Source organism: Dermochelys coriacea, chromosome 3 (genome assembly GCF_009764565.3).
Source record: "Dermochelys coriacea isolate rDerCor1 chromosome 3, rDerCor1.pri.v4, whole genome shotgun sequence".
Taxonomy (NCBI): domain Eukaryota; kingdom Metazoa; phylum Chordata; order Testudines; family Dermochelyidae; genus Dermochelys; species Dermochelys coriacea.
The window spans coordinates 209,546,362-209,561,170 of NC_050070.1; the positions used below are offsets into that span (position 1 = coordinate 209,546,362).

Here is a 14,809-nt window from a genome sequence, read left to right on the forward strand (position 1 = left end):
CCCATTCCAGGCCTCACTGCTGGGAACACACCCTAGGAACTGTAGCCCTCTGGCCATGCCAGCGGCTCCTGTGCTGGGAAGGGGAGCAGCCAAGCTGCTGTTTCTCCCCCCCCCCACCGCCCACCACTGTCTTTGGGGCAGGAGGAAGCCGGTGTGTGGTTCAGAGGCTATTGCTTGAAGTCAGAAATGAGAGAGGCTTCCTGTTTCCTTTTTGAGATTTCACAGAATTTGAAAGCAGCCGCTACCTCGATCAGGGCCAATGATCTGGGCAGAGAACGAGGGGAGTTTCAGTTCTGACGTCTCTGGCGCCCGTTACAAATACCAGCCTGGCGTTCTCCACCCCACGTGGAGCAAGTTCCCCAGCGGGTGTGTCATGCCACTTGGGATGGCCAGCTCTACTCCGGGAGGTTTAGCATTGCGATGGAATCAGGCCCTCCAAGGCTGCTACTCCCTGCCCGCACCCTCTCAGGCTCTGGTAAGGTGTGATTTACTAGCGCTGACAAGCCTCCACGCAGGGGCTTTCAGAAACGAAAGGCTGGTTGCTTTAACAGCTGGCGGCACCTTTCTATTGCGATGGTATTTCCCAGTCTGTTGTCTCCCTGGCAGGGTCATGTGTTGCTTTGGAGTCTGGGATCCGTGCCCAAATAGATTATGTATGTCGTGTAAAATATGGTCATTGCAGCTGTGCATCATGTGTGAGCACTTTACAGATGTTTGCTCAGAGAATCTGCCCTGCTGGCCTGAGTCACTTCTTTATAAAATCATACACATCGTAATCTGGTTACTTTCATATCATTGTGATGGTGAATTTCTTCCTTGTTCCCTTGGGGGTGCATGTATGGGGGAGGGGGTCACATCATTTAGATTTCTTTCCAATATATATAGGGTTTCTTCAGTGGAACCCCTCCCCTAGCACATTTTGGATCAGGGATGGCACTTGGAGCCTCCCTTTTTAAAACAAGTCCCCGCCCCGGGAAGGTTTCGTCACTGTGTGCGGACTAGCTGGAAGGTTCAGGCAATGCATTCTCTGTCTGTCCGGGCAGAGCTCCAGTGTGGAGCCATGTGGCGGTTCCCCTTGTGCTGCTGGGATGCTCTGCGTGCACATGGCTTTGAAATCAATAAATCCCCAGGCCACGGGTGAATGGAGGGCCAACGTGGCATGTCCAGCTGTCAGCCCCAGGGGTGCAGGCAGACCAGGCCAGTGCACCCTGATCCCTGTCTTTCCTAGGGAGCAGGTGTTGGCCCAGCACTGTCCAGCAGCGTGCAGCTCCTAGCACCCCCCTTGCAGTAGATGCAGACAGCCCTGGGGAAAGGAGAGGGAGGAAGAAGAGGTTTCAGTGCACACTGAGGTAGGGCAGGGGGGCAGTTCAGGGTCCTGCTCTCTCTTTCCCTTCTGCCTTGGGAGTCTGCCAGGTACCTCGCCTTGCAGGGGGTTCCTCTCATCCCCAGGGGCTCTCCTACCTTTCCTTATCCCTCAGCGCTCTCTTCTCCTCCCCTGGTCTCTGGTTACTCCATCAACCCTGTGGCCATGGCTATGGAAGCTGCAGGGCCTCCAAAGTCACTTGAGGTGTGACTGCCCAGCTCCTCCCTCCTCACTCCACTCTCCCTTTGCCTCTGCGTGTGTGGCTGCCCCTCTGCTTGCATTCCCCTGCCCATCCATCCCGGGGTGCTGGCCTGGGTAACTTCCCTGAGCTCCCAGCAAGACTCCACGGGACTGTCCCTGCAGAGGGCCGGCTGCATGGAGTTCACGGTGGGGTTGGGGCTTTGTATTCAGAGCAGCTTCCAGTTGCCACCGAGAAATGAGGAACTGAGCCCTGACAGGTCTCATGCAGAGTGGCAGATAGTCCAGTGAGTCACAGGGAGCATGTCGGGGTGGGGGGGGGGGGGGTCTGGAGGCATGGACACCGATTCCACTGCAGCCGGGGAGCCGAGAGCGGAGGTTAAAGGCAACCTGTGTTGGCTGGTGGCACTGGGCAGCCCGTGTCTGGTTTGCTGCACTGAGTTTATTGTTTGCCGGGGGGGGGGGGGGGTTCATCATGGCAACTGTCTGTGCATGGCTTGGTCCCATCTTCCCCCCCCAGCCTCATTTGCTCAACTTGATTGGTCAGGTCTGAAGCATACTCTGAGGAGACCGGTTTGGGTCCCTCTGGAAAATACTCGGGAGGGATGCCTGGTTTGAAAGTCCTGCTTCGAGAGGCGCTGAGCAGCTCATCCGCTGTGGGGCAGGGGCTGTGGCTTTGGGATGGAACATGGGCAGCAATGGAGCAGTAGTTTTGAGTGTCAGTGGCACCTAAGAGGTGGGCTTAGTCCCCCTGTGGATGAGGTCGTAAGTGATTTGTCCAAGGCAACATGGGAAGTCGGTGGCGGAGCAGGGAACTGAAACCTGGCTCTCCTGAGTCCTAGACTGTGGCCTAGCCATGGGACCCCCTTCCTCTCTTTGTTAATAGCTTTCACAGACCTTTTGCAAGCCTCCCCTCTGGTTTTCTCCCCACTTTTTAGATTAGAAATTCATGCTGTGTCTGGCCCCAAAGGCTCTGTGGAGATCTGGAGAACTAGCAAAGTTATGACATCACCAGCTCCAAAGAAGCAAAGCCCATTTTCCTGAGGAGGAGATTGACTTTTATTCATGTTGCTTTTGTTTTAAGTTGGTCGACACCTTTACGGTGCCACGCCTGGGAGGGACACTCTTCGCAAAGGACTCAGTAATCCCCCTTCACTGAGAGCTGGAAAAGCTGCCAACCCACCTTCAGAGACATACCTGAGCTCTCCAAGGCAAAGAAGAGCCCCTGCTCTCTTCCCCCAAAACCACAACCTCTTGTAAAACAGCATTCTGGCCTGCTTTGTGTCCTAAGCAAGCAAAGAAGGGCAGAAAGCCAATTTCTTTATTCCTGGCAGGTTCCCCCAAAGCCCCGAGACAGACTTCCAAAGACGACATACTAAAATCCAAATAATCTCTCATCTTCTTCCCCTTCCAATCTCAGGAACTGCCAGACTGGATCAGACTGAGGTTCATCTGGTCCAAAGTCCTGTCTCTGACCAGTAGCTGATGTTTCAGAGAAAGGTGGAAGAATCTTGCAGCAGCAGATGTGGGATAATCTGCCCTCCACATTACGTCTCATCCTGTTCTCTAAAGTTAGAAAATGGCTTTAACCCTACAGCTGAGGGCTTTATCTCCCTCCCAACGCTTTTTTATCATTATCTAGTCTAACTCTGGATATTATCATTTTCCATAGAAATGTCCATTCCCGTTTTGCATCTTGCTAAGTTCTTGGCCTCAACAACATCCTGTGGCAGTGGGTTCCATGGATTAATTGTTTTATGTGAAAAAAGTATTCCCTTTTATTGGTGTTGAATTTATCCACCTCTCAGCTGCCTTGCTTGTCCCCTTCTTCTTGTGCTATGAGACAGGGAGATCAGAGCTGCCCACCTTTCTCCAATCCAGTCAGCTTTTTATAGACTTTTATCATGTCCCCTCTTCTTTGTCTTCTTTCTAAGGTAACAGTTGAGAATTTTAGTGAAAAGTTGGCTGGAATGTGAACGCAGCTGTTTAATTCTGAAGAACAAATTGGTATCGGTTGGCCACCGAAATTCTTGAACCGCTTTATGACATTACTGTATTGTCAACGTGACTCACATTGCCTGAGCCCAGTCAAACAGCAACCGCCCCACGGGCAAACCACATCTTTTGTTTTGCTTGCTTACTCTTTTATAATCTCCCTTCTTACTGATTCATAAAATTAGTCAAGTGCTGGGGCTTCTCTTGCAAGTCAGCAATAAAATACTTGAGCTGAGCATGTGGAGGAAGGTAACACTGGCCACCTGCTCCCCAAGGAATGAATGAGTGCTGCTCTGGGTGTTTGAGGCCTGCCGCTGATTGGTTGAATGCTAAGCTTGTGTTGTTTTTCAATCTGAAGTGGTAACTTTTAACTCTCCCATTTCCAGTAAGCCAGATTGCTACCCAGCTTCATTCAGCACAGGAAGTGGTTACCCTGACACCTTACAGTTGTCACAAGAGCAGCATATTAAAAGATAGGCAAAGATTTATTTGCATTTGAATAGAGGGGATTCTGGATTCCTTTGTTCTTGCTGCCCTTCAGTAAGAGGAGCTGCGACAAAAACGGCACCGTGATTGTGGTACAGGTCTCCCCCTGCTTTCTGAAATGCATTTCAATCCGCCCAACGGGGGACATGTGGCCCAGCCGCTCTGTTTTTCTTTTTCTGCTCATAGTCGGGCTCGGGCGCCCCGGCCATCTCTTCAGCAACAGCGACATCTGCTGGGGCAGACAAGACGCTGAGAGTCGCTTGAGGCAGGTGGGAGAGCTGGCAATCTCCTTTCCCCCTGCGAACAGGGGCGGTTCTGGTCCCCGGCTCTGATCGATACACAGTGCCTAAATAGTCCACCATTTGGAGTGGGGCAAGAGGCACCTTTCTTTTGCCACACTGACGCTTCGGGCCGTTCCCCGGCGTTCACAGGACCGGGGGGGCAGGTGCTACAACGTGGCCTGGCTTGGCGTGGCGGAGGGCTGGTGTCTACTTTGCGCTTTGGAACTTCCCCTGGGCTCAGAGCTCCTCTCCCGGGGCTGTCGCCTGAGCTGACCTTCCACGCAGGGCGAGGAGGGGTCCTAGACCAGGGCATGTGTTGTAGCTCTTCCTCCTGGGCCCAATGACTTGGGGGGAGGAGGAACTCTAAGGTTTTTCCTTCAAGCTGCATTGCAGCACCTGCCACCTCAGCCCTGAGTTAGGCGCCCAGGCCATGCCGGGGAAGAGTGAGGTGCCTAAAGAAGGGATCCAGAGCCAGAGTCAGCCAGGGGTGCATCACCGAGGAAAGGGGCAAGGCTGAGGGCCCAGATTCACAAACGGACTTAGGCACCTGACTGGTGGGCAGGAGGGAGGCATCTCGCTCCACCCGGATCCTCAGCCATGAACCCTCGCCTGGAGTCAGGTGTCTAGGCCAGGTCAGTCACTCCGGCAACCTAGCCTCTTGTGCCTAAAAACCTTCCTGGTGACAAACCTGAGTGAGCAAGAGAGCTGGCCAGGGCACTCGCCCACATGGGGGCTCAAGCAGCTCCTCAAACCTGGTGTGGCGCTGTGGGGTTCACCCAGGCCGGTAGGGTATAGATGTAAAAATGGTTCAAGCAAATGGAAGTGAAAACTCGCATCTCAAAGTTTAAAACTTAATCTAACAAGATACAGGCTTGGTTCAAAATGGTTTCTTTCAGCCACCAGGCTCTTTCCAGCCTTTCCTGCCTGGCCTGGCCTGGACCCATCACAGAGATCAAATCGCTCGGTTTCTTTCTTTCCTAAGGTGAAGCGTCAAGATGGAGTCTCTCTCTGTTCCTTATGTTCCCAAAGTCTTTGTTTTACAAGGCAGGAAGACCTCCTCGGGATTCAGTTTCCTGTGTCTCTCTGGGGTGCAGGAGCCATTTTAATTCTCTCTCTCAGTTTCAGCATAACCCCGGCCGGTTTAGCCTGATGGCTTTGTTTACTGGTAATATGTAAATTGAGGTAAACCCAGTTTCCTTTCTCTAGGACAGACCTGTTTTATCAGCTTTACCTAGGCTAGGCTGTCTGGTCTCAAACATGGTCAACTAGCATCATACAGAGGGAATTCAAAACTTCACATATACAGTTAACGCACTGTGACAGAATACATCCCTGTATTCACACCCTACACGCTACTGTAATAATCTTTGTACAAGGTATGCTTTGTAAGGTATAATTTGAAACCCATACTTTTCTGGTCAATATTGTCCTGGCAAAATGTGTGCAACAACATTAAGATTCCCCTGTGTGGTGTTATTCACAACCAAACCCCACAGCCCTGCCCAAGCAGATGTCAGATCTGTCCTACTCAAAGGAAGGAATGTGTGGCTATCTTAATTTGCATGTAAGTAGGAAACAGAGTCATCAAGCAGGGAAGGAAAACAGAGGAAGCTCAAATAGGTGAAAAAACCCAGCAAGGAACATCCTTCTCCACAGATTCTGTCTCCTGGGTCTCGGTGGGAAATGTTTTTCAAGAGGGTGACTGAAACTATCAAAAGGGGGGAACAAAGAGCCCAAGGCACAGCTCTCTCTCTCCCTGCCCATCTCATTCTCCACGCCTGAAAAAGCAAAAGGAAACAGCATTGGCCTCAGGGAGAGGGGGCCTGACCTGAGAGTTTGGTCAGTAATCTGGAATAATACGCCATTTTATTATCTTGTTATTGGCTTCCGTATGATACCTCACAAGGTGTCTGTTGTACAAATATTATTGCAGTAGTGTGCAGGGTGTGAGTGCAGGGGGGTCTAGGGTCACACTTGAGTCTCCCATATCTCAGATGAAAACTCCAATGCACTCATTCCTTCTCCCTCTGACCTGACAGGTACCAGGCCCTAGGTGTGCTCTGAACACGTCTACAGGATCAGACCTGGCAGGTGAGATGGGTGGGGAAAAGCCTCATTTGAGAATCCCGCTATGGGCTGCTGGGGCCATGCCTGGAGCCAGGGCTACAAGCAGCTTGCAACTGTGGGGCAGCATTACAGCTTAGGCAGCTTGGCACATGCCAACCAGCAGAAACATAGGGGCCTAAATGATGCACATAGGCACCTAAAAAGACAATTAGGTACCGAAATCCTTTTGTGAATATGGGCCTTAGACACTGGAGTAGCTGAAGGGTGAACTTCACTTTCTAATAGAGGCTTTCTGCTGAGTATCTGACTCTTTTCTCTGGTTTTTCCTCAAAGCTATCAACTATTTGTTACTTTTCCATGCAGTCCCTTCTTTGCAGTTCTCCACGGAGCATTATTATTAATGATTTGTACAATGGTAGTGCCTAGGAGCCTTGGTCACCAATTAGTTCCCCATTGTGCTAGGCCCTGTACGCAAATAAAACACAGAGACCGTCCCAGCCTAGCCTGTGTCAAGCTGTAGGCATCATGGCAAAGGAGAGTTTTGAGGAGGGCCTGGAAGACGGTACCTAGGTGGTTTTATGGATTTTATGGGGAGCTCCCCCCCAAGCATGGGGGGCAGCATGGGAGAAAGCTCAAAGATGTTTGTTTGAAAATGTAACAAGTGGGCCATGGAGGCTGACACCAGCATGTAAACGATTGTAGCTCAGTTTAAATCCATGGAGTTCTGACAATTGACAGCAGTTAGGGATCAAGCTCTTAAAGAGGTGCATAATCTTGGTGTACTTTTAACTCTTTATGTTGTTCATTCACTTTTTGCACGTCATTCAGCTTGGGCAGTGCGAATTACAGCTGGCCAGAACGTTTTCATCAACACACTTTTCCATCGGAAAATTCAGAACAAAAACATTGATTTTGTTGTTTCAAAATAATTTTTTGTTTTGAAATTTATATTTGAGAGAGGAGTCAAACCAAACATTTCAAATTGATCATAACGAATTGATCAGAACTAAACATTTTGATTAACCCAAACTGTTTTTTTTATTTTTCTTTTCATTTTGTGGGGGGAAAAAATGAAATTGAGACTTTTGGTTCAGATCTGTGACAATTTTTTTCAAAATCCCCAATATTGGGGGGACACAAAGTCTGTCTTCTGATCAGCTGTACTGAAAATAGTCATCAGGTTCCCCCGCTATGACTCACTGACTAGCACAATGCTTTCGTGGTCAGGCTCCAAACGCAGCGCCAGAATCATGAAAACTGGTTTTCATTGAAATCTATTTTTATAAAAAGCCATAAAACCCATCTCTGGTTTGATCTTCTCGCACAGCTGTTACAAGCGGTACCTTTTAGGATTTAAACTACCTGGCAGTTTCCACTGAAATAGATCTTGGATGCTGCCAACAGTAGCTGTGTAAGAGTCTCTCTCTCGATCATAGAATCACAGATGTGTCTGGCTGGAAGGGACCTCAAGCGGTCATCTAATCCATTCCTCCACACTGAGGCAGGACCAAGTAGACCTAGACCATCCCTGACAGGAGTTTCTTCTGTGTTCGTGGGGGCATCGAAAACTTGTATTCATTGTTGTTCTTGTTAATCATGTTTCTGGTAGTGCTTAAGGACCAGCCCATTGTGCGAGGCACTGCCCAGACATCGAGCTGTGGACCAGTCAGACACAGAGTGGGGCTGGGAGGGTGGAGTGCACAGGCCAAGTGAGCAACGGGACGGCAGCAGCAGGGCAGTCAGGGCAGAGAAAGTCCAGTCAAAACTGTAGAAAGTTCTCGGTGTGTCCAGAGGTTCCCTGCGTTGGCAGCATCTGCTCCTACCTGTAGTAAAGCAGCCATGATAGGGTTAACTGGGTTACCTAGAGTATTTGGGGATGGAGCCCTGCTCTCCTCCTCCCTTGGTCCCTTCCTGTTTGGTTAGGGGGTGTTTCTCCCCCACTCTGCTGGGATGAATTTAAATAAAGCAGCAGGTTCCCAGCCTGCAGACCTGGGAGTAGACTTATTTTTGTTGCACTGGGCGATGCCTCTTGAAAACTGCTGACAAGAAAAAAACATATGCATGGCAATTTATGGGAAAATTGAGGAGTTTAGTGAAGCCAATGAGGCTTGGTAGCAATGCTATGAAAGACTGGGCTGCTCTTCCCTTACAAATGAGATTATAGACAAGGACAAACAACTGTTTTCATCAGTGTCTGTGGCAGTGAAACCTACTCCCTCTCCTGGAGTTTGCAACAACCTCAGAAACCAGGGAAGGAAAGTTTAAAAGACCTGCAGAAGATCTGAAGAGGGCACTGCACATGAAATCCAAATGTTACTGAAGAACAGTGTGAGGTTCTGGATGAAGAGGCAAGGGGAAACTAGCTGTGTGTGTGTGTGTGTGTGTGTGTGTGTGTGTGTGTGAGAGAGAGCTTAAAAGACTAGCAGAGTATTGTCAATGTCCTAGGATGTGCTGCGGGACAGGTTGGCTTGTGGTATTAATAAGGAGAGACTTCAAAACCATTGCTGTCAGAGGGCAATTGTACCTGACCCGGAGCTGTCGAATTAGCAGCAGCAATGGAAGCCAGCTGTGAAAAGCTGACAAGACTTGTGCTTAGAATGCCTTAAAGCAGGACCAGTTCCAGAGAGAACAGATTGAGACTGAATTAGCCAAGCTGGAGAAAGAGGGTAGCGTTTCCTCAGTGCAATTTTTTGAATGGGCCACACTTACAACCAGACAAAACCATCCACATCCGTGGGCATAATAAAGTCCTTGTGAATAGGTCTCCGACTCTGGCAATTGCCCCATGCCACGGATGGAGGATTTGCCAGTGGGCATAAAAATTGAGTAAGCTGGTCATGTCACGGGTGTACCAGCAACTGAGACTGGCGGTAGACTGTAGGAAATTTACCACTAGAAAGACTCCCAAGGGCTTATCCCGGTACAATTGATTGACATATGGGACATCGTCAACACCTGGAATTTTCCAGAGTTCCATGGAAATTTTTTTTGAAAGGCATCCTGTGTGTGGTTATGAAGTTTGATGTCATCTTCATCCCAGGCAGAAGTGGGGTAGGACACCTGTCAACACTGGAAAAGGTACTTCGAAGATAGTGGAGGCTGCAGAACTTCGCTTCAAACAAAGTACATGTTTTTCTGTGAGACCAGAAGTGGTATCCCCGGTTCTGGATAGACCAGGAGGGGATTCACCCCAACGCAGACAAGGTCACGGCAACTGTCTCTTCCCCCTTACTCTGGTTTGGCCGGCTCTCAGAACACCACTGAGTTCTGAGCACACTTAGGGATGGTATAATCATCATCACAGGTTTCTCCCAAATGTTTTGGCCCCTTCACTGCCCCCTTGCATTAACTCCTGAAAGAGGGAGATCCCCTGATATTGGAGCAAGAAAGACCTTTCCAGGAGTCTAAAAAGCTACTCAGGTCCTCCGAGCTCCTTTTCATTCATTTTGAGCTGGAGGAAGAATTAATCCTGTCATGTGATGTGTCATCATTTGGAATAGGGGCAATTCTGGCCCATAACATAGGGGATGTTCCCTTGTGGGACTCTCTAACGAGAGCAAAGGTGTGCTGAGTATGGCAGCTGGCCGGCAACATCACTGGACTGCTCCCTTCGCCACTTATGAGAATAGGATAGTCTTTAAGGCAGGGATCAGCATGCCAGTGCAAATGCCCTCAACTGTTTGCCAGTACCAGAACCACCTTATTGGACTTCCAGGAGAGATCCCGTTACTTGCAGAACATCTCGACCAGGCACCAGTAAAGGCTGCCCAGGTAAGGAAATGGACTAGCAAGGCTCCTATCCTGTCCTGGGTGCAGAGTATGTACTGCCCGGCTGGCCAAACCAGAGTAAGGGGAAAGAGTTCCACCTGTTTAGGTCCAAGAGTACAGAGCTGAGCATAGAGAAGGGATGTGTATTGTGGGGCACGAAGGTGGTTATTCTCCATGAGGGCAAGTTAAAGTCCAGAGTCATGCGCCTGATTTTCCTCACGTGAACTCCTGGGCTCAGCACTAGTTATGGGTCTCAAATCCAGGCTCCTGGGGGTTGCCAAACAAGAACCTCATCTGCTGCATCACCAGGAGAGACTCCAGGGAGGGAACTGTAGCTAATGCCCTGCACCAGAGGCTCACCCGCTGACTCAGCAGGGTCAGGTGATTAGCAGCACACTGCTGATTGGACACCACCAAGTATAAAGCTTCCTGTTCCAGTCCCACCCACTTTGTCTGAGCACCTGTTGCTGCTCAGGCCATAGAAAGCAAGTCCCTGTCTCCTTGCCTGGTTCCTATTCCTTGTCCCTGGTTCCTCGTGCTTCACCTTGCTTGTTGGTCCTGCTACCACACCTCATTCCTGCTCCTGTTACCATGTCTGGTTGTTGCTTCCTCCCACTTTGATCCTTGACGACTTCTGACTCCGGCTTGAGCCTGGGTGTGGCTTCTGACTGTGACCCCAGCTCCACCCCTGTCTGACCCCTTGGTCAGACAGCCCCATTGTGGGCCCTGACAGCGTGATGGCCAAACGTAGATGAGGAGCTGGAAAAAGGAACAAAGGGATGTTCCCAGTGTCAAGTACACCAGGAGACCCTGGGCCTGGCGCCTCTTCATGCCTGGGAATGGCCAGGAGACCCCTGGGTCCACATACACGGACTCTGCAGGCCCATGCCTGGAGAAAATGTTTCTAATCGTGGCAGGTGCACATTCAAAGTGGTTAGACGTGCCTGCATTGACCTTCGTGACCTCTGCTGTTCTTGTGAAGGGTGCAGCTGTACCTTTGCCTCATGCAGGCTACCAATAGTACATGTCACGGACAAGGGACCGCATTTTACAACCCTGGAGTCTGAAAACTTTCTGCGCATAAATGGGAGTAAACCTATTCAAACTTCCACATGCCATCCAGCTTCCAGCAGCCTGGCAGAGAGCTGGGAGGACTTTTAAAGAGGAAACGAAGAAGGTGATGAATGGGAGCTTGGAAATGAAGCTGGCTTGGTTGCTTTTGAAATAAAGGACCACTCCTCAGCCTGCAGCAGGTATGAGCCTGGCACCGCTGGTGACGGAAAGGAAAGTAAGAACTCATTCAGACTTAATCCATCCCAGCAGAGAGAGGGTAGTGTTAAGGGAGCCAACTTTTCAAAAACAAAACCAGGACCATCATGCCAGAGAGCTGGGCCCAAAAGTTTCAGTACCAGCCTGCCAAGCTGGATTCCGGATACTGTCTTGGAGCAAATGGGGCCATTGCCTCTTGAAGTCTCTTTAAGTGATGGTCGAGTCGTAAGACACCATCGGGATCCTGTCTGCTTGCAGAGTGACTTGCAAGCCCCAGAGCCTTTGCCCTGGGACGATCTCCATCTAGAGGAGCTGAGAATGGAGTTATGCCAGGAGTGCCTGAGTCAGGGACCTCTCCAGAATTACTGGGCCTGGGGAGTGGGGGAAGTGGGTCTCTGCTACCAGAGGTGGCCCCGGTTGCTGTGGAGAGGCGCTAGCCCTGCCCTGTGAGAGAGAGAGAGAGAAGAGCCCTTGGTGATTGTAAAGACTACATCCAGGCTGTGAAGTAAGAGGGGAGGGATATAGCTAACTGGTCATCAAATGGTTAACTGCGTTGCCCAGAGTATTCAGGGATTGAGCCATGCAGCTAAATCAAGCAACACGTTCCCAGCCTGCAGTCCGGCGAGTAGACTTATTTTGGGTTGTGCTGAGCGGTCCCTTTACAAAACCCCTGGCCGGAATCCACTTATTTTGCTTCTGTTACCTCCTAGAGCCTGAGAGGCTGATGTCAGGGGTCTCTCCTGCTTGCCTTATGGAGCACGGACTGAGCTGTGTTGAATTTTTGGGTATAGCTGGAGGGAGCAGGGAAATCCAGGGAGCTAATTCCAGATGTCAGGAGGCTAGTGGCAGGGCTGTTGCACTGTCTGATGGTACTGCAGAGGTTGCTTCCGGATGAGCGGAGAGCGCAGCAGAGAGAGAGAGAGTAATAGAGGCTGGAGCAAGACCATGGAGATTTGTGGAAACAAAGGGTGGAGATTTCGAGCACGCTGAGCATTGGCCTCTCCTCGGTTCTGATTCTAGTAACTGCCTGGGAGATTTACCATCATTTCAGTGGGAGCGGGGATGGACCAATGCTGAGCACTTCTGAAAAATCCCACCTAAAGAGGGTAATTTTGAATTGGGTGCCGTGGTGACTTGGGGGCCACTCGAGCTGGGATAAGGGTGATGTGGCTTAATTTCTTCGCATGCCTGAGAAGATATGAAATAGCTGCAGCCTTCAGGCAACCAGAGCCACAGGCTGGGACCTGGCGGTTTCTTCATCATTGGAGTCTTTAAATTAGGGCTGGATGTCTTTTTAAAAGACACCTTATAGTTCAATCAGCCGTTATTGGGCTCCATGCGGGACTCTCTGGACAGGGTGAAATTCTCTGGCCTGAGTTATTCAGGAGGTCAGGCCAGAGGAGCAGAGTGGTCACATCTGGCTCTATTTAATGCAAAGACAAAGGCAACTAGGCAACATTCTCCAGATGTTATACAAGTTTGTTCATTGAGCACGTGCAGTTAGAACTTCTGTAAGAGAGAATGTGCATTGATAACGTACTAGTTTATACAAAGCTCTCATGGCTTGGAATTGCGTGAAATGTCTCAGACTAGAAACATTTCTCTGCCATCTGTTTCGCCTAAGTTTTTGCCATGTTGTCATCTTGTGCTAAGACGTCTCATACATACCACAGTGCAATCCAGGGAACAGAGAATATAGAATTTAGTTGATTTTTTTTTTTTTTACGGTCTGGTAGGAGAACAAATCTTTCAGAACAGAATACTTGTGTCTGTGGTGAGCACCTGATCATTAACATGTTTTTTTAGGGAGAATGAAAGTGACCTCTATAGCAGGGGTTCTCAAACTGGGGGTCGGGACCTCTCGGGGTCGTGAGGTTATTACATGGGGGGGGTCGCAAGCTGTCAACCTCCACCCCAAACCCCGCTTTGCCTCCAGCATTTATGATGGTGTTAAATATATTAAAAAGTGTTTTTAATTTATAAGGGGGGGTCGCACTCAGAGGCTTGCTATGTGAAAGGGGTCACCAGTAAAAAAGTTTGAGAGCCACTGATCTATAGAAAGGTTGGCTAACACTTTCCATTTATAAAAATTCTTCGGAACGTTTTCTGAAGAGCTCTAAAACCGCTATGGTTTGCAGCAGGGCTTTGAAGTTAGGCAGGGGAATATTCCAGGATACAAGGAGGTGTCTGTGACAGGCCCCATGAAAATCCACCTGATTTGGCTGAGCAGTGCATTGTTGAAAATCACCATTTCCTGCTTGTATTTGCTCAGAACAGATTGTTCCTAGCGTGCTGCCAAAACCCCTGAGCGTTCCACCAGTACCACACGTGCTCCACCCCACCCCACTCCACCTTGCTTTGGTGTGCCACACACCAGAGCTGCTTCAGACAGGACACAGGAGGAACAGCTCCTTCCCCTACTGGTCTACCATGCTGAAATACCTTTTGGCCGTGGGAGTGGTGCACCGAGCAGGGAATCAGGAGACCGTGTATTCCAGACTCACTTATTCTACTGACGCGTGTTAATAATTTGGAGTCCTTCATAACCCGTTGTACTGAGTGCAGTCTTGTACCCCTCTCATGGTGTGTCTTCGCTGCAGAGTTAACTTGTGTGATTGGTACCCAGGCTGCTCTAGGATCCCTTTGGAATCAATCTTGGGACAATGTGTCTGCCCTTCTGGGCCCACGGGGAGGGGGGCGGGGGGGAATTGTGAGAAGCCATTAGAGTGCTATCAGCACTGGAGTAGCTTGGCCTGAGTCCTCACTGCAAAGAGGACCAGTTCCAGCCCCTGTGAAAGCCCCACCAGGTTTTAGCCTATAGTCCCAGGTAACCCAGGTTGGAGGCACTACCAAACTCAGGTAGATGGTTTTGGGTGTGGAGGGGAGGGGAGGTTAAGGGCAGCATCTCAGCAAGAGCTTGTGTTAACTCTGCTGTCAAGACTGACCCAGCACAGGCTGGGATTAGAAACTTGCTCTGAAATATGGCAGCCCCACAGCCCGTCCACTTAGCCACGCTGTCTCTGAGAAGGCGCCTGCCCCGTCCAGGACCCCCAGCTCAGAGGTCACTGGGACTAATGGGAACATCACACGGACCCAAGCAGATTGCGAGTTTTCTTTTGAAAAAAGCCTAGGAAAAGCAGTCTGCGTTGGGACAAGTATTTCTGTGGCGCTCTCCCCATTTCTGATTGCTTCGCCGGCTGGATGAATTTCTCTCCACAACACCCTGGGAGGCAGCGACAGAGTCCAAGGCAAAAACCTGGCCCCATTTAAGTCAAGGGCAAAACTCCCATTGAATCAATGAGGCAGGATTTCACTCAGGTCCTCCTTCACTGCACAACCCTGATCCATCCCCAGAGCAGATCCATCCTGTGCACCGAAGGAG

The 14,809-nt window shown here is 50.1% G+C and overlaps 1 long non-coding RNA gene across 2 annotated transcripts in view; it reads left to right on the forward strand.

Annotated features, from left to right (window-relative positions):
- Positions 1-250: 250 nt before the first annotated feature.
- LOC122459686 overlaps positions 251-14,809 on the forward strand; it is a 69,600-nt gene continuing 55,041 nt past the window's right edge. For both annotated transcript variants that reach the window (XR_006280528.1, XR_006280529.1), the window contains exon 1: positions 251-475. This is a non-coding gene — a long non-coding RNA (uncharacterized LOC122459686). The remainder of the gene's footprint in view (positions 476-14,809) is intronic.